Genomic DNA, 18,140 nt, shown 5'->3' on the forward strand with positions numbered 1-18,140 from the left:
TTGTGGTCCAAGAATAACATCCTCCAGTGCATACTTGTGTCCAGAGTGGTTTACGCAGGTGTGAGCGAGCGGCGTGTTCACGAAAGCCCTGTTGAACAGGCCACGTCCCTTCAGTACACTAACTGTGGTTGAATTGGTGCCTCTCAGAGAGCTGCCACAGGATGGCAGTGATCAAATCATCCTCTCCCCAGTGTGACCGCATGGAAAGTTCCATCATGCATCCTGTTATTAATTCAATGGAGACTGAGGGAATTCTTGCAGTGGGGATACAGGGAGATGAACTTTAGGCTCTGACATTCCGATATTTCAGGTCCTTTCAAATCAAAGATTATTTTGATACATACCACTTCCCTTCATTAAATTATAAATGCGGGTTTTTCACATTCAAGATACAGTAGTCACTTGACATCATGAGGGATGTCCCAGGACTTTCCAACACCACTAAGGTTTAAATATGTAATAGTCCCTGTACCTGTTTGATTTTCTTCTCCGTCACCTTCCCATCAAGTCGCCTGATTTTGACGCATATTTTTCTCACCACAGTTTATCTGGTGCTTGGTTTTCATAATCATATTACTGAAGGAAAAATGAATTACTGGCTATGAGATGGGACGTAGAAGACAAAAATAACACCTCAATATGTAGCCAGTGAGTAGCTCATTGGACTGCTCGCTGACTTAGCTACTGGCCCTCAATTACCCTTTCAGTAAATGAGATACAAATTTGTATCTCAATTATTAAATAATACATGATGCGGCACTTAGGAGTTCTTATTAACAGTCTATATCACGAATGCTATGCTATATACTGCTATAGGCCCAGTGCTGTTATTAGGGAAGAAAATATATTTACTAAAAATACTTATAAAAATATAATTCCATGGCTTTTTAATTCATTGTGGTGCCAGCACTCATCACATACCAAAAATAATTTGAAATATATCATATATACAGTCCACTAGAAAAGATAAGACAGGCATGCCAATGGCCACTATAGTTGGCAGTATGTAATAAGTTGTTTTAAGTCTTCCATGGGACGATGTTTCTTTCTCCACCAGGGAGAATCCCAAGAAAGGCACTTGTGCTCGTTTGGAAGGACAGAGATACAGTGTGAAGAACAGAGATGGCCCTCACTGAGCCTTGGCTGTCTGGCCCTTTTTGTTTTCCTGCTGCTGACCTAATTAAATAGGAACAAGATTCATAATTATTTGGAAATAAAATTTCTATCCCAGACATACCAGAACTGTCCTTTGTTATCTGTTCTATTTCTCTAAAATAATTTCCAGTTAATCATACCTTGACATAGTTTCACATTCATTCGTTTTCCAGGTAATAATTCTTATTTTTAAACATGCGTCTTTTCTCAAGTGATTGGGAGTTTTCTTTGTTTTTTAGCACCTGATTATAAAACTAAACATTTATATTTGCATTTAGAAATGTATTTCAAAGCAAGCTGGCTTTTCTCCCCAGCCTCCGCTCAGTTGAAGAGATGTGGCTAAGACAAAAAGTTTCATTTTGCCCTCCAAAGAGATGGATCTGAGTGTGGTTTTGTTTTCATATTTTGTTCCAAGTGAGGCTGAAAGCCCCTTCTGCAACAGGAGGACTGGAAAGGATGCTGTGTATTCTTACTCACAGCTCAGCTCAAGGAAGTGCCTTCAAAGCTACTTTGCCTCCATCCCCATCTTCTTCTCATAACTTTTCTGTATTTTTTAAGTGTTTCATTTTTATTTCTAACAGAGATTAAAATTTCTTTCATTATACTCACATTGTAAAACTTGAAACCTTGTCCTGCCTTGCCTCTTCTTTTGTGGACTTCTCGGGGACCCCTGGGTCCGAAATACATGGTATTTGCCCATCGCCATGCCTAGACTCAGCTCATCTGGGTCCTGTAATGGGCAGCCTGGAGGAAAGTGGGCATGGGGGAGCATAATTCCCACCTCTTCTGTGACGGCCTCATTCCTAAGCTCTCCATTCCCTGACATCCACCGTGCCCCCAAGTATCTCCCGTTCTTGAGTCTGAATCTCACACATCCCAGAGACTCAGACATTCGCAGGAGTATAAATTGTGTTAAATGAGCACGTGGTTCTGGAACGGGTCCATCTTAGACATCGCCTCGTTCCTTTGCTTTGTGGGCCTGCCGGGCTTTGGGAGTCAATTGGTGCTACAGCAACAGCCACTTAATTTGCTCAGTGGTTAAATTGATCTCTCTCTTTTATTTGATCGGATCTCCAGGAACCAAATCATTTGCATTGATTTATTGATTGGTGCTATGTGTTCACCATTACTTTTGATCACTTTCAGCTGTTAATATTGGATAATTCAATCAGGATTGATTGGCCTCACCATTGAAGGCAGAAAGTTAATCACACAGGACACAAATAGGCGATGGCTAACCCAACCTCGGTTTGACTATTACTCTCTCTCTCTCTCTTCCCGCCCCCTGCCCCACATTTCTCATCAGCTATGCAGTGGCAGAAAAGCTAGGGCTTTCTCTTGAGCAAAAGAGAGGGTTTTACGGCATTCATAATGCATCTAAAGGTGAAGTAGTTTTATTTTGGTTTTTAATAAAATGGCATCTAGAAATTAAGCAAGCACGCAGCAAGACAAACATGATTGTCACAATGAACTCATTTGGACTCAATGAGTAAACGCATTTTCAATTACCCGTTTTGTACCCATAAATGCCTAATCTGTGCATGCACGCTTGGAGGCACAACCTGGGCTCACCTTTTTCTAAATTTGGCCCTCACTGCTTCACCATGTGTCCTGGTAGTGAAATTTTCAAGAATCGAGTGGTTAATATGACTGAGGTAAGGGCAACAGAGGTAAATTGCAATAAGCTACAGCCAGTTTATTTGCATCTGAATCATTTCTACAGCACCCCAGCTCAGTTTTTAAAAATTCTCCATCCATTAATTTCTTGATGTTCCTATTGATGCTGGTTTTCGCTATTAAAAAAAAAAAAAAAAAGGAGCACCACCTCTTCGTTCTAGGACTCATTCCCTCCTCCAACAGCCCTGTTGTCAGGGAGCTGCCATTACATTATTTTTTTGTCTGGCCCAGAGTTGACGACAGATGGCCATCTCTGAGCTGCCATCAGTGCGGCTTTATGGCACATCCAGCTAGGGTGTACTGAAGAGCGCTGTGGCCAGTTCTGCACCCCCTCCCTCCCACCCCCTGGAAATGCTCATCACCTCTGCCACATTCTGCTTTGGCTGGGCTTTGCTGGCCCTGCCATCTTCCACGTCGCCAAGACAGCCTGCTGGCAGAGCACCGGAAGATCTGCCTCCATTAGGAAGGACAGTGTCTGTGCACGCTTGTCCTGTAAAGACAGAGCTCTGCCCCAGCGCCTGAGTAGTCAGCTCCTTTGGAGAGATCTGGAAATCCAAATTTCTAGAACATTCTGCGATTCAGAGAGGCATGTGGGATTCCCTGGAACATGTGTTCCTATTTTAGATGTTTTTACTCCACACATGGATCGGTTTCCTCACATTAGCAGAGACAAAGTGCCAAAAATAGACTTTTTGTGTTTACAAACTTGTATCTAACTATTGGAAAACACCACTTCCCTCTCCAACTGTTGTGACAATTAGGGTAAGAAAGATGTCGTAATCGTAGACATCAACTATAAATCTCCTGAAATGAGCAAAGAATTCATTCCAGCATCTCCTTGATCCACTGATGTGGCGATCCCTTGGCCCGCCGGGTGAGACGAGCTGTTGCAAGTGCATTTGGAGGAAGATTGATAGGCTGCTCTTGATCGAGTTTGGGAAGGCAGGGCAGCTTCAGAGCCAAACGTGTATTTTAAGAGGAATTCACATTTGTATCCTTTATTGTTATATTTGCAGAGAATCTACAGCTCAGAACAGGCTCTGCCCTGCAGCTATGAAGGAGTGAGTTCCCCTTATTGCAGAGAGAGTGGTGTTCTGTAAAAGCCTGAGATGTGGCGGCGAGATGAATAGTGCTTAAAAGCTGTGCTTGCGGTGCTGTCATTTAGAACAGCAACTCTGAGGCTTTAAATGGGAGTGAAAGGCAGGGTAAACGAGTCCTTTAAAAGTGGTGAAATTTTAAACTGCCTAAAATAACAGGTCTCCTTCATTGATAACTTCATTGAATGAGTGAGTGGAAAACTAACTAGGCAAGGGCTGCTTTCCCACGGGAGGGGAAAGTTCGCATCAGTGGGGCTTCTTCCTTGAGGCCCGGGGCGTCTGGGAGGCCAACTTCTGTCCTGCTTGTCCCCAGCTGGCAGAAGACCATCTCTCACCGGAAACCCAGATTGCCCTTAAAAGGTTTCCTTTTTTACATTGCCAAAACTTAATTTTATAATTGTCCTCCTTACACCACTGGGCACATCTGCTAAGCTTATGTGCCTTCTAGACATATAAAAGGCTACTGTGACACCATTAAATATCAGCAGTGTGCTTTGCTGTGCTTTGAGTTTATAAGGGTGAAAGGTGAGCGTGCAGGAAAATGGAACAGTATATTTGCTGTGAGACAGGCACCAAGACTTCACTCCCAGACTCAGTTATAATTCATGACAGTACTGGTGGGAAGCCCTCAGCCCTCGGTGGAGTTAATGCATCTCCACTGAAGCCTGCTGAGAGCACCCTGCGTCCCCCCATCATCTGTGCGCTCACTTCCCAGTGCTAATTCCCTCTCTCTCCCTCTTTTCTCTCTCTTTTTCTCTCTTTCTCTCTCTCTCTTTTACTTTTTCTGAGATCTCTTGGTACGAATATTGTCAGCCTGCTACTGATTTGTAAAGGTGGTTTTCCAAAGTGGAATTGTCATTTAACTAGGGGAAGAGCTGGAAGGAACACATTACAGCATTGTTTAATGTCTCATTTAGAGAATATCCATTAGAAAATAGAGAAGCAGTGATTGCCTTAAGCCCATGCTGACTCTGAGAGGCAAGAATGCGCTGCCAATCACCGATTAGTAAGAGGTGCCAGTGCTGAGCATGGGAGGGAGGACACTAGGGAGGCAACGCAAGGTGTGTGCCACCAGCCATGTTAACCATTCTCAGCCTGAGTTCAGTGTCCTGCAAGTTGAATCCGACCAAGACACTGGTCCTGAAAAATGTCTGCCCATTCTATCCATTGGCTTGGGCCAGCTGGTGGCATGAGCACCAACCAAGGGCCCACTTTCTGGCCCACTGGGGATGTGATGCCACCCATTCTGAGGACCACAGCTAATTGCCTCAGGGCCCCAGGCCATATAGAACTTCACCTAAGAGAGGTGTGCAGTGATTTGTGTTGTGCAAATCCTATTCTAAAGTGGAAGGACCAGAGAGAGCCAAACTTGTAGCTCAGAGCCAGCAGAGGTTCACAGACGTAGATGGCTTGACCCCCTACCCTGCCCAGTCCCATGTCCTGTCTGTTCACTCTCTCCTATCCCTCTCTCCCCACTCCTGCCTGCTGCTGGGAACCCAGAAGGTGAGGGGACACCAGAGGAGTCTGAGTGTGTTAAAACAAAGGATGAAACTGTACTTTATTCATGGCTGGTTCAAGATCCATTTGTAATGTTTCCTAATCTGTGCAAACTCCATTGTTAGTACTCCTTTTCAAGAGATAAATCAAATCCAGGCCTGAAATACCAGTGTATGAATTTAACAGATGTGGTGCCATAGGGGACCTACTGTGGTATAAACTGCAGAAATGGCCTTTTTATGCCTCAGACTCGGCTGACTTCCGAACGACAACGGCAAGGCGAGACAGAGGCCACGCAGACAGCAGCACCCACGCGCCACCCAGCCTGGGGTGTAATTGGTTCGCGGTGGCATTCTGATGTTCAGGTGGCATTAGTCACATCATCTCCTTCGTTCTCCAAAGGAAAAGTAGGGCGAGCACGGCTGCCCTCACTGTCCAGGTTTTCTTGGGTGAAAGATCACTTCGAGATGACACAGCTGAGTAGTCAGCCTGAAATCCTGGTTGGTATTTTATTAATTTTGCACCAAGATAAATCCTGAAATTCTGACAAACTCCATGACAGGTGAAATTCCTTCTTGCAGAATCTGCTCAGCACGAGGCTGCTCATTTCGTTCTGTTCCAAGGCAGGCAACAGGAGGGCAGCTTTATAATCAGCCCTCAAAGGACCCCCAGCCGCCCCAGAGTCTCCGGCTGATTGAATAACTCCTGGGCCTCTTCCCCTAGGCCTCCATCAGCGGGGGTCCTGTGGAAAGCAATCTCCCGCAGACTGGCACTGAAGTGAGCTTTAAACCACCATTTTCTGCTCTCCAGAGGAGCCTGGAGTACTAAAAGATAGATGGACTGCAGATATTTTATGAGAAACTGTCAGAAGAAGAGCAGAGTAAATGTTTTTTTTTTTCCTCTTCTTTGAGTCGCACACTAGATCACTGTTGAATTTCTCCCAGAATCTTTTACATTTCAAGTCAGAAATTAATTGGTTGCTAACCTTTCATTCCCCCTCCCTCTTCTTCGTTGTCTTCCTCCTTTTTATTTTTTTTTTAATCCTTAAATATTCACACGGAGGCCCTCTGCTTAACCACAGTTGCAGAAAATCAGTACCATTTGCAATGAAATATTTATAATGACAGAATGAAAAATTGGATTCATTTTCTGGACTGTAGCCGAACAGTCTGCAAGTTTGTGCAGCATTGTAGGGCCTCTCTCCTTCCTCCCTTTCACTGGGGTCTTTTTCAAAAACACGCCGCATGGACACTTACCTATGCTTGGGAGGGATGCCTACCCAAATCCAGAAGCTGTTTCTACTCTTCAAAAAAAAAAAAATAGAAGAGAAAAGAGCATATTTGTGTCTGTGCTGCTATGCGGGGGGGGCGCACAAACGTGGCCCATAAAAAGGTAGAGAGGATGTGAACTCCCTCAAAAGTGTTAACTCTGTAGGGAAGAGCTGGGATAAGTTTATAAGGAATCCAGGAGACGGTCAGGCCTGCACTTTAGCACAGCACAGACAGCGATCAGCGTGCCATAGTGCCTTGGGGTAGATTTATAAGGGGAATGGGAAGCCAGAACTGAGGTGTGTAAACGTGTGTTGAACAGCCTAGCTCACTGCCTTTTTTCCCCTTTAGTGTTGGCTGGGTACAGGCTTTCCTTTGCACGTGACCCTCCTATTCAGAGCTGCTTTCTTTCTAACCTGGGTTGATTGTTGCATGTTTTAAGAGATGAAGAGACCAAAGGCTTTTGCTTTGCTAGGACAGCCCAGCATTGTATTCCAAACAAGTCTCCGTCCCAAGAGCAAAGCTATAAACAGTCTATTCATTCTTATTACGGGACTGATTGCATTTGTAGCAAGATGCCTAGAAAGGAAATTTTGTTCTACCAGGTAAGTTTTCACTTAACCATTCCACGTGCAGACCAAAAGAGCCTGCTAATCCTTCTCCCTCCGCGGTGGGGCGTAACAAGGAATCACACCCTGTGCAGTGAACCTTCTCAGGCTCCCTTCCCTGTCGTCTGTGTTGGCCTTTTTTTGGTCTCCTTTTGGAACATTGGGTTTAATTAGTTGGTGTTGTTTTATTTTGGTGGTTTTTCAAAGTCAAAACAGATCTAGTAGATTAAACATGAATATAAATAGTCCCAAATTCAAATCTTTGAGTTTCCCTTCACTGAATTTGCCTCATGTGTGGCCAACACCACAAGACCAATAATCCATATTTCGTTATATAATAAAGGCTGCCCGTAATTGAATTAGCTCGTTCATGCCATCTGATTATCTTTATTTTATTCATGGAGAGGCAAAAGAATACACACTTACCTTTACCAGCATCTTGCATTATTGGGATGTAAAAGAGCTTTCAGCAATATGGAACGATTGCATGTAAGGACAATAAAAAATTCATTTCAGTATTTGTTTCTCCTAGGGATAATCTGACTCCTATCGTACTGCATTTCGGGTAATAACTTTGAAATCTCCACATCCACTGTGTCCATCTTCTCTAGTCAGCCTGGCCTGAGTATCCTGTATAACGCATTTCTCTTCTGACCAAGGGCAAAATTCTGAAAGACAACCGGAATAAATGGCTCTTTTCTTTTATAACCCTTGGGAAGGTCCACCTTTTATTTACCCTAAGGCCATTTCCTCTTATACACCCATGGATTACCGTTTTCAAGGTTTTTGAATGCTTACACTCTTGGCTCTGAAGGGAAATCTTAGCACACATTTGTAGGCACTTGGGTGATGAGTAACTCTGGGCAGGGGAGGAGCCATTCAGCTCTGGGATCTCCCCAGATGACCACATGGAGTTTAACTTGTGGGTGACTCGCACTTTCTCAGAGGCTTGGAGTTTTTACACAGGCTCCTAGATTTGTCTTTTCATTGCATTCCAAAAAAAAAAGTGACTTTGAGGAATATGCTGACAGTTCAGCGTGAAATGATGTGTGTTCTGACACAAACGGCATTGTAGTTTAGGCATGTAGCCTGAAGTTATTTTTACTGCGGTGTTTCTATGCCTTTCTGATTCAGCGGAGAAAAAAGAAGTTTTCCTTAAAAGTGTGTGTTTTAGGATGTGACAATAACTTTCTCCAGCGCTGCGCGTGGATTCAGTAGATTGTTTCCACTTAACCCTTATTATTGCTTGCTTTCTTGAATGCCAGGGTTAAGGGGGAAATTTTTTTTTTAACATTAGTTTTTCAACAACTTAGGTGAGTTTGAAATATATACCCGAGTAAATGGGAACTGTAATAGCGGTGTGTTCAGAATCAATCTCCACTGCCGGCCAGGAAAGGGGCCTTGAATAGCATTCATTTATGGACGGCCAGATGTATTTTCTGCATGTGACATGGCTTTTCGGTGTTATTAAGCAGACCACAGGAGCCACAGGCCTGGTGACAGAAGTAAAGAGCTCTGTGGCAAAAGTCATTGGTGAAGGAAAGTTGCCCAAAAAGAGAAGCGCAGCAATGCCGACTCTATTTTAAAATCGAAGTTAACAACTCTCTGGGAATATTTCTCTTCCTCTTGTCCAGCTCCTTCTGTGTTGTGGCTGGTTTGCATTTGTGTTTGAAGTGTCGGGCGGTTTAATGAAGTTATTCTTTTATAAATTTTGCAACACTGAAGCAAGCATGAGGGCTTTAAATTAGAATAAGTGCCACTTCTGTATGGCAGGTTCCTTTGAGGACTGATTAGAATGAGGCCTCCCGTTGCCCAGCCCTTTACGCGTGGCAGTGTTGCTGTGTGCACTTGTTTACGGCTCACCTTTGAATTTGCATGAGTGTGCACCGTGCCTGCTGCCTGGGCCTCTGTTAGTCATGAATGTCTTTCTCCCAGGATCATGTTAAATACTTCATTTTAAAGAGTTTTTTTTAATTATATTGCTTTATTGTAATAAATTTGAATTAACTTGGAGTAGCAAATTATTTAAGGATGCGAGGGTTATAGATTACTCTCACCATAGCTACAGCACATCTCTGTGTGGAGGAATTAAAACGCTATCTACCCAGTAGTTCTGTGGACTGTGAGGGGTGAGGAAACTGCCCCACAGAGACTAGAAACAAAGCCAGAAAAGGTGCCCAGGAAGAGGGAAGAGACGGGAGTTTCACAGGTGGGTTTCTGAAGCAAATGAAAGCTCTTTTTGGCAGAGCAGAGAGTGAGGATAGTTTTGGCTTTTTTTTTTTTTTTTTGCAGTTTTGGCCAGAGCTGGGCTTGAACCCGCCACCCCCGGTATATGGGGATGGCGCCTACTCCTTGAGCCACAGGCGCCTCCCAGCTCTGGCATTTTAAAAACGTAGAGTCTTAAGACAAGGGGAAATGATGACGAGAGAGAATGAAAATACATTTTAAGACAAGGTAGAATAGACTGTAAGAAATACCCACCTAGGAGAGCTTATTAATAAACTGGGATGGTTTTAGGGCTTGGAGAGTGGGGGAGATGGTTAAAGAAAGGGGATGGGAAACGTCTACAATACACAAAAACATCCAGGGACAGAGGGCAGGAGACCAGGCAGAAAAATACACACCAAACTTGAGTGTGAATTTTCTTCCTTTCTCTCCAAACTAGGATTTTGTTCTTTAGAATGGGAGACGATCAAATAGAATAAGACACGTGAAATACTTGTATTTTAAAATACGACTTTCTTAGCATTTAAAGCAAGGGCTACTTGGGGCTCCTCCTAATTGCATTCTCCCTGCAGGAACATGACTTCTGAGGGACAGAAAGATCAAAGGCAAACACCAGGCAGTTTACCTGTAGAAGCCTCGCGCGCCCGTATGTAATTCTTCTTAGCCCCGCACAACGCCGCGGACTGGGTAGGCGTGGAAATGCACACGCACACATGTAGCACACACCTGAGGGTGTGACTCATACGTCCCATAGTTTCATTATAGAAATCAATATGTTGTCTTTCTCCGTTTTATTTTGATATTTATATTTTATATTTATGAAATAGTTGACATAACATTTTATATTTATGAAAGCACGTGCCCTAGCATACAAGCATTTTGTTGTTTATAAGAGGGAAAGATGTTTTTTGGTTATTCTTAATGATTTATAATATGTTTGACTTCTCCTTCCGTGAGTTTACCTTCTAGGGAGCATGGCAATGTTTTTCATAGAAGAAATAATACACTACAAACAACTGGCATTTCTTTTGCTTTTTACCCAAGTTCAATAATCTGTTTTTCATAATTATTGGAATGGGGTTGAAGGGAGTCCTTGTCCCTATCAAGTGAAAAAGCAGAAAGAGTCTTGGCTCCCTCCTTCTTCCTCCAAAGGTTACCCTTTGAATATAAATTACAACGCCCTGTGCTTCTCCCATTCTAATCAGATGACCTTTTGAATCTGGTGGACCAGAGTTTAAATCCTAAACCTGCCAGTCAGTTTTTAAATCAATGCCCTGCTCCAACATCTTTCAGTACATAACTACATTTCAATGGATTGCAAACAAGGAAGTGGAGGAAGGGATGCCAGCGGGATCTTGCAGCCGACTGCAACACAACCCAACTGGACTGCAAGATGTTGGGCCAAGCCATGTGATTATAGTTAATTTCGCTAACAGAATTCTTTCAAAAAAACCTTCTGGGATTCCAAATCTAAGAGATAAGGGAGGAGCAGGAATTTTGTTATGTTTGCAAGAGGATAGTTCTGCGCAATTATCAATTTAAGCTTCCATTATTTCCTGCTAATTACTACACAAGGCTGTTAAATATTTAGCAGAAGTTTGTTTAATTGCGTCTGACTGGGAAGGGGATGCCTGAATATGGCTGTCGCATCAAGAGTTGGTTGTGTGCACGGAGAGCCTGGCAGAGAGGAAATTTGTATTCGCTCAAGATGAACACATTACGGTGTCAGACAAGCCTTCGTTTTTCTGCCTTCCACAGATTTATTTATCTTTAAGGTATCTAAAATTAGAGCACGAAGAAAGGGCGCTGTTCGTGGATGTAAAATTGGAAGGAGGTCATTCTTAACCTTGTTTACAGATGTTCTAGTTTAGAAAGCGCCAGTGTGATAAATTAAACATTACAGGGGAAAAAAATTAAAGCTTAGCAACAACTGGCACATGGACACATCTGTCTGGGAAGCGCTGACTTAATCCCTGAATATCTTATTAGACAGTGTTGCCTATCAGAGCCTTCTGTCCCACAATCCGCTGGAATCCTGCAATTCTAGAATCGGAGCAGAATCTTCACGCCCAGCCCCTTTCACTTTTGCTGGCTTTGTATAGTTGGATTGACATTTTTGTCGGCTCCTTGTATATAAACAGGCAGCTCAATTCAGTGTTTTCTTTTAAAAATAAACTTTATTCTCTCACCCTATTTCTCATTGGCCGTTCTGCTGTTTTTAGCCTATTTTCTCATTCAGCAACTTTTTTCCCCCCTCATAGCCTACTACACGCTATTTATTGTCAGTTCCAAAGAGGAACACTTGCAAGCTTGTCAGGTGTGCAAAACAGACAGGGATCCGCTTACAACTAAAATTTTACTACTGTTTTTAAATTCTTAATGGAAAACGGGATTTTCCAGGTATGACCTAACAGCAGGATTTGCCCTCTTGGACCAAATGCTTGTTTTGTTTCTCCATCGTGTTTAAGCATCAAAATACTTAGAATTGTTCTACATTAGCAACTCGACATTGCGTTATTTAAACAATCAGTCTGTGCTCAGGCTTCTGAAGACTCACATCAGACTAAGACTAATTAGCTGGATGTTCACCCCCATAGACTTTTCGGAGGGAAGGGATATGGTGAAAATGGCCCTTTGTGAACTGAGTCTCCATCTCCCGCATAGACTCATTAGTCTTCATTCTAAGAAGCGTCACCCCCCACCCTAATTCTTCGACTTGTAACCAGTCCCTCCCTTTGCCCTCTGCCCCCTACCCTCTGGGCTCTGGGCTTTGCTCTGGGTCCACTGTCTTCCAGGAGCCATTCACTCCTTCTCACCTCTTCCTCCTCATCTTTCCAGCACCATGCAGGTCTGGCTCCCCTGAGAGTAAAGCCCACAGCCTCTCCAAGAAGGCTAAGGGCCCTTCCTCTGTGGCCGACAGTACCCGTCTCTCCTGGCAGATGTGTGGGCCATGGCCATAAGCGTCCTTCATCTCTGCAGCTGGCCCAGCCCCGGGTTTCAACATAGCACCCAGTGTCATGTGAAAATGGCTCCACGCCTGCAGCCAGCTCAGCCACTGGACTAGGCTATAAAACCTTGCGAGTTGGCTTCAACTCTCTGATACTTAATATTCTGATCTGTAAAATGAGATCTGGACCAGATGCTGCCCGATCCCTCCCAGCTCTGAAACAGACTGGCAAATTGAGGGTGGTGGCTCTGCAGTTGTTTCAAAGTAGACAGTTGCTTCCATACGCTAGGTACTAATTTACAGAGTTTAATATTTGGGACCTTTTATGCATTATTAGATTCCAGCTATAAATAAAGTAGCATTAATGGATTGCCACCAAAATGTACCACCTATTTTGTTAATAGTACATGGAGAATCTTAACAAGTCCTTAAAGGAGTAAGCATTTCTGGAGAGACTCACTTCTTACCCAACTAATACCATTTTATTACATATCTCAAAGAATCATTTCCACAGTTTCTGGACAAATCCCCACTTTCACTCGTTGATTACATTGTGTTAAGTCATCTGTAGTATATGTGTGTCCTTTTGCAATGCATTTTCTTTAAGGGCGTGTGAGGGTGATGCCTCTTAGAAGACTAAATAGCACACTCAGGTGTGGCACTGTAAGCTCAGTGTATTTTCAACACAAATCCAAAACAATCGTGCGTCTTCCCAATACCCACCCTTTCCTGTCACTGACCACCAGTTTCATACCATCTCGGTAAACCTGTCAATAATGAGACTTCCTGGTTCCAGCTGCTCCACACACCACGTAGGCCAACACGTCTTCTTCCCCTTTTGATCATTTCTTCCCTGACCATTCTTCAGATCTCTTAAATGCAGACCTCTTGTTATCTGCAAGCTTCCATTTTTCAAGCACAAGTCTTTTTCAAGGAGTGTAAGACAGTGGTCCTTAATTTAGAGAGATTTTTCTCACCCAAGAATATGTGGCAAATGTCTGGAGACATTTCTGGCTGTCACAATTGGGAAAGTGCCCCTGGCTTGCTGTTGGTAGAAGCCAGGGATGCTGCAGACATCCTACAATGCCCAGGACAGCCCCCCAGAACAAAAAAAATTGTTCAGCCCCAGATGTCAATAGTTCTGAAGTTGGGAAACCCCACTGTTAGGCAAGTCCCACAGACCTTCTGGAATTATTTAGTTTGCTAGAATCTAGCAAGGGAATGACATGCATTTTATATCCTGGCTTGTCTTTGGAGTGACTTTAGATGAGATGGAAGAACTTTATATTATGCCTTCATGGTTAAGGGTTCTGAATAAAACTCTTGAACGTGTCCATGACCACATGCTTCAGGATTATCTCCGTTCACCCTTTTCTGGACTTATTTAGCATAAATGTGCAGAGGACAATAACAACAAAAATGTCCTCAGGGAGGTTTCTCAGAATGTGAAATTGTTTCCTTTGGGAGGTGTGATGGAAACTTCATTGCTAGAATCATTTAAAATTGGCCTGGAGTATGTAAACATTATAAACCAGATCTGCCCTTGCAAGTGGATGGACCAAAATAGTCCTTTTTCATCTTTAATATCTTGTATGTCTCTGATCACTTCTGATATTGCCATTTCACCTTTTGCTTTAATATGACTTAGTGTCATCCAGAAAACGCTTTGAGATGTCAGCCCAAGCCCACGTGAGCAGTTAAATGTCAAAGAAAATGCATCAGTGTCTCTGTAAGTTCATGGTGATGACATTACCATATGAAAAAATAAAAAGGGAAATTCTGTCTGTGCAAACATGATCATAAATGCAACATCTATGGCATTAAAGAGGGGCAGAAGCACGTCATGACAGACCGTCTCAGAAATGCCATTGCTAAGTCAAAATAAAAAAATAGAACCTCCTTCTAGTAAATTCTGCAAATGTAAAAATTAGGCGTCAACTTCCTGGCTATGAAAAGTCCACTATGCATATATATCTTATTCTCACAGCATTTTTGGAAAATATTATGCATTTGTCTTTTAAAGAATATTCATCAAACTATATTATAGCTCACAAAAATGTACATATCCACAGTTATATTCCTAATGTTTACCAGGTAAGGTCCATGAAAACACCCAACATTTCTCCAGCTAGGAAGTACATAGTTGCAGGCAGTGAAAACTTTGGAATGGCAAAATGGGGTACTTAGGGGTGATTTGGATCTTTAGTGTAATTTATAGAACATTTCTAATGGTACTTACTTCCAGAGCTATAGAAATTTACTCTTACTCAATTTAAAATTATGATATTTTTGTAAATGGATTTTGAAAATGTTAATTTATTAACAAGCATATCCTATTAATCTTATTAAGACACTTCAAGGCCATCCTTTGCCACTGTGACTTTTTTTTGCACGGAACATCCTCCCATCATTTGCGGTACACACTTTTAAAACTATTTTATTAGCAGGAAAAGTTGGGAATGAAAAAGAGAGAGGGTGGAAATGTAAAAATCTTGATTAGAAAGTATAATAGAACATGTATCGAACCAAATGTATTGATTAATGTAGAAGATATAGTACTTATATTGATTCAAACCAGAGATTTAGTACTAAAAGCTCTAAGCCAAAAAGCTGTTGCAGATTGCTACAAAAGTCAGTTTAATGCTGTCCTTGAGAATGCCTTCACAAAGAAATTCTTCTAATGTTTGAGGACTAGGTAGAATGTGGTATATGTCAGCCTGATCCCGGAGGGTTTTATTTTGTACTCTAATAGCTGTTACGAGCCTACATTATATCCAAGGAGTAATTTTCCTTAGGGGTGCCCGGCTTGCTTTGTGTCAATATTCTAGCATTTTAAGTCACGTACAGTATATGCTTCTGGGAACAGGGAAGGAGCCAGCCAGACTCATAATGGTCTGCATTCATTAATAAAGGCAGAAGCTTCTGTCCCTCCATTGCCCACTGCAGGGATGCCTCTTTGGCCTTCGGGGACCTGTACAGACACATTTAAAGAAAGCTTTATTTTGAGTGGGCAGGAGATGAAATGCAGGTCTTGCAGGCATTTCCTAAGTCAGCTATATGCCCGAGCACAGGGGTGACCTTAATGGGTCAAAGAAGAATGCAGGTCAAAAGACTTATTATCCAGCCTGTTGGAAACCAATTGCTTTTGTTTAAAAAAAAAAATAAAAAATAAAAAAGCAGTAGTGCTTAAAGGTTGACAGTAATGTAGAATTCTGTTTGCAGCCTGTAACTGCACGACTCTCTGTGAACTGGAATAAGCTTCTAGAAAAATAAGAGCATACTGATTATTCTCAGTGTTTACAGATAAAGGTCCAACCCAAGTGATAAAAGGAAGGGTAATATAATTAGTTAATCAGTGATGATTGATTAGGGATGTTTGTGTTCTTCAACTAAAGAAAAAACAACACACTGCCGTGGTGCTGTCACCATCTGTTGAAAGAAACAGCCACATTTAATCTTTATATTTCTTTATTTCTTCCCGCCTTGCATTGTTTCTGAGCCACAATTGCCTACTATTTCATCTGGTTGGAAAACATCTCATTTAAATTGAATACAACTGCAGTTTAACTCGGAATTCTAATGGCACAGTGAATTAGTGGAAAGCTTGTTATTTTTTTTTCCATTCCTTTTTAAAATAGCATGCCGGCTCTTTCTTAGTTTTTAAAAGCTTGTCAGAATTTGTTTGAAACAAAAGCCTATAAATAGACAAGTCGTGGTAAAAATGATTAACATCTTTGAATCAACAGATTTCACAAAACTTCCATTTAAACCTTGTTTTTGTTTTTACGACCATTGATACTTAACATTTTGCCGATGCCAGCAGAGGCTGGTTACCAAGCACAGACGAGACCTGGTCTCTGCCAAAGAATTGGAAGAGTGAGGGCAATCCAGGGGCACAACTTTAGGGGTAGGAATTTAATTTTTCAACCCTGAGAAGGTAGATCCCCCTGGCTTTTCTCCAAAGCTTAATTTCATCGTTACTCTAGGTGCAGAAATTCAAATTCACATCAAAATTGCAGGAAAGTGGGATCACTTTAGCCAAGGCGAACAGTTTCAGAGGATCCTGGATTATTTTTATTTAAAAATATTTTTCTTGGATTGCATTTTAAATAGGATTAAACCGTTTGACCAGTAAATGTGGTCAGCTCTCAGAAAGAAGGAGGCTGAATTAATCATTTGTTAGAGTGCCAAGCCCAAAATGAGAATTCCAGTCTTGTAAAAGGAAAGGCATCTCATATTTAAAAAGAAATGCATAGTGCTAGAAGGGAATTTTTTAAGGCCCTCATCTGTTTTTTAGCTTTCTAAGTTTAATTTCACATTTATAGAGAGAGAGAAAAAAAGAGAGAGCGAGCGAGCACACTCCTTCCAAATGGGGCCCTTTACAGTAAAGAAAGTGTTTTTGAAACCTGGCTATTAAGGTATCATGCCTAGATGGATCTTCTTTTAAGCTTTAAGGTGTGTTGTGGATTTGATTTTTTTTAACACAAACCCCCCTCGTGTAAAACAACTGTTCATAACTGGGATTAATGGTTTGCAATTTTCAGTTACTTAGACATGGGGTCTCCAGGAGATGGCTTTTTGCAGAGTAGAATATGGCTCTCTGTGGAATTACAGAAGTTTTCTCCTCTTCCTACTTCCTCTTCTGTCCTCACCCCCCACCTCCACTGATGTTGCACTGATGTTCTTCCCGATTATGTAAAACGCTTTCCCTTCATTGGAACAGAGATTTTTTCTCATAACCTGTCATTGCATTAAAGTACTTTGGGGACTGTGAATTGCTGTGTGAAATTGGTGAGATTACCCACTGCTTTGTTCTAGCATAGTGCCTTCCTCTGGACCTAAAGAGCTGGAAACTTGCACAGAGAAGGCTGCTTGCCGACCGCCTGGCAGCATTTTCCTACTTTCTGCTCCTCCGTTTGTGTCCTTGGCGCCCCAGGACTGGTTCCGTGTGTTCTCGGAGCCCACCCTCTCCGCTCAGGGCTCCTCTTGTCTGCTTGCCATCCCTCCTGCTTTCTTCTTGTCTCCCTTCCTAAAGGAATGGTGTCTGTGATTAAAAAACCAAAAACAAAACACTGAGTTGCTCCCGTGAAGCAACTTCTTCTTTCTCTTCTCTGAGGGTCTTCAGTCAAGTTGGGAGACTGTGACTCTGTTGACGCCAACATCTAAAACCCAATCCGATAAACGGTATGGTTCAGATATTCCCTTCCTCCCTCCAGAAAATGAAACTAGACCATTTGTATTTTCAGCAGACTTGGAATAAGAATTGGGGGGGGTAAGCCCTGGGATCCTCAAAGGTGATGAGGGAGAGCCCTTGGGAAAGGGTCAGAATCACCTGGACTTTGTTCCCAATACAAATAGACCCATTGTCCAAGAACCTCTAGGATTATACCCTTTTCACCATGGGAACCACCATCAATGCTGAACGTCAGGACTAGAGCAACCTTGTCGTGGCACTCAGCTGGGCTGCAACAAAAAACAAAAAAACAAAGGAAAAAACCAAGAATAAAGGATTTCAGGGGCCTGCAGGCATTTCCTCACCAACAGGACTTTCATGTCAGATATTCCATTTTGATATCACTTATACTGAGGCTCTTTTTTTTTTTTTTTTTTTTTTTTTGAGACAGAGCCTCAAAATCTGGGCTAGATCAATTAATTCTCAAGGGAA

At 42.3% G+C, this 18,140-nt stretch overlaps 1 protein-coding gene across 1 annotated transcript in view; it reads left to right on the forward strand.

Moving 5' to 3' along the window:
* The window catches only part of ZNF521 (zinc finger protein 521), a 284,707-nt gene that overhangs the window by 262,780 nt on the left and 3,787 nt on the right, over positions 1-18,140 (forward strand). The gene's annotated exons all lie outside the window — the stretch shown is intronic.

This window comes from Otolemur garnettii, unplaced genomic scaffold (genome assembly GCF_000181295.1).
Source record: "Otolemur garnettii isolate 467f Iridium unplaced genomic scaffold, OtoGar3 scaffold00012, whole genome shotgun sequence".
Lineage (NCBI taxonomy): Eukaryota > Metazoa > Chordata > Mammalia > Primates > Galagidae > Otolemur > Otolemur garnettii.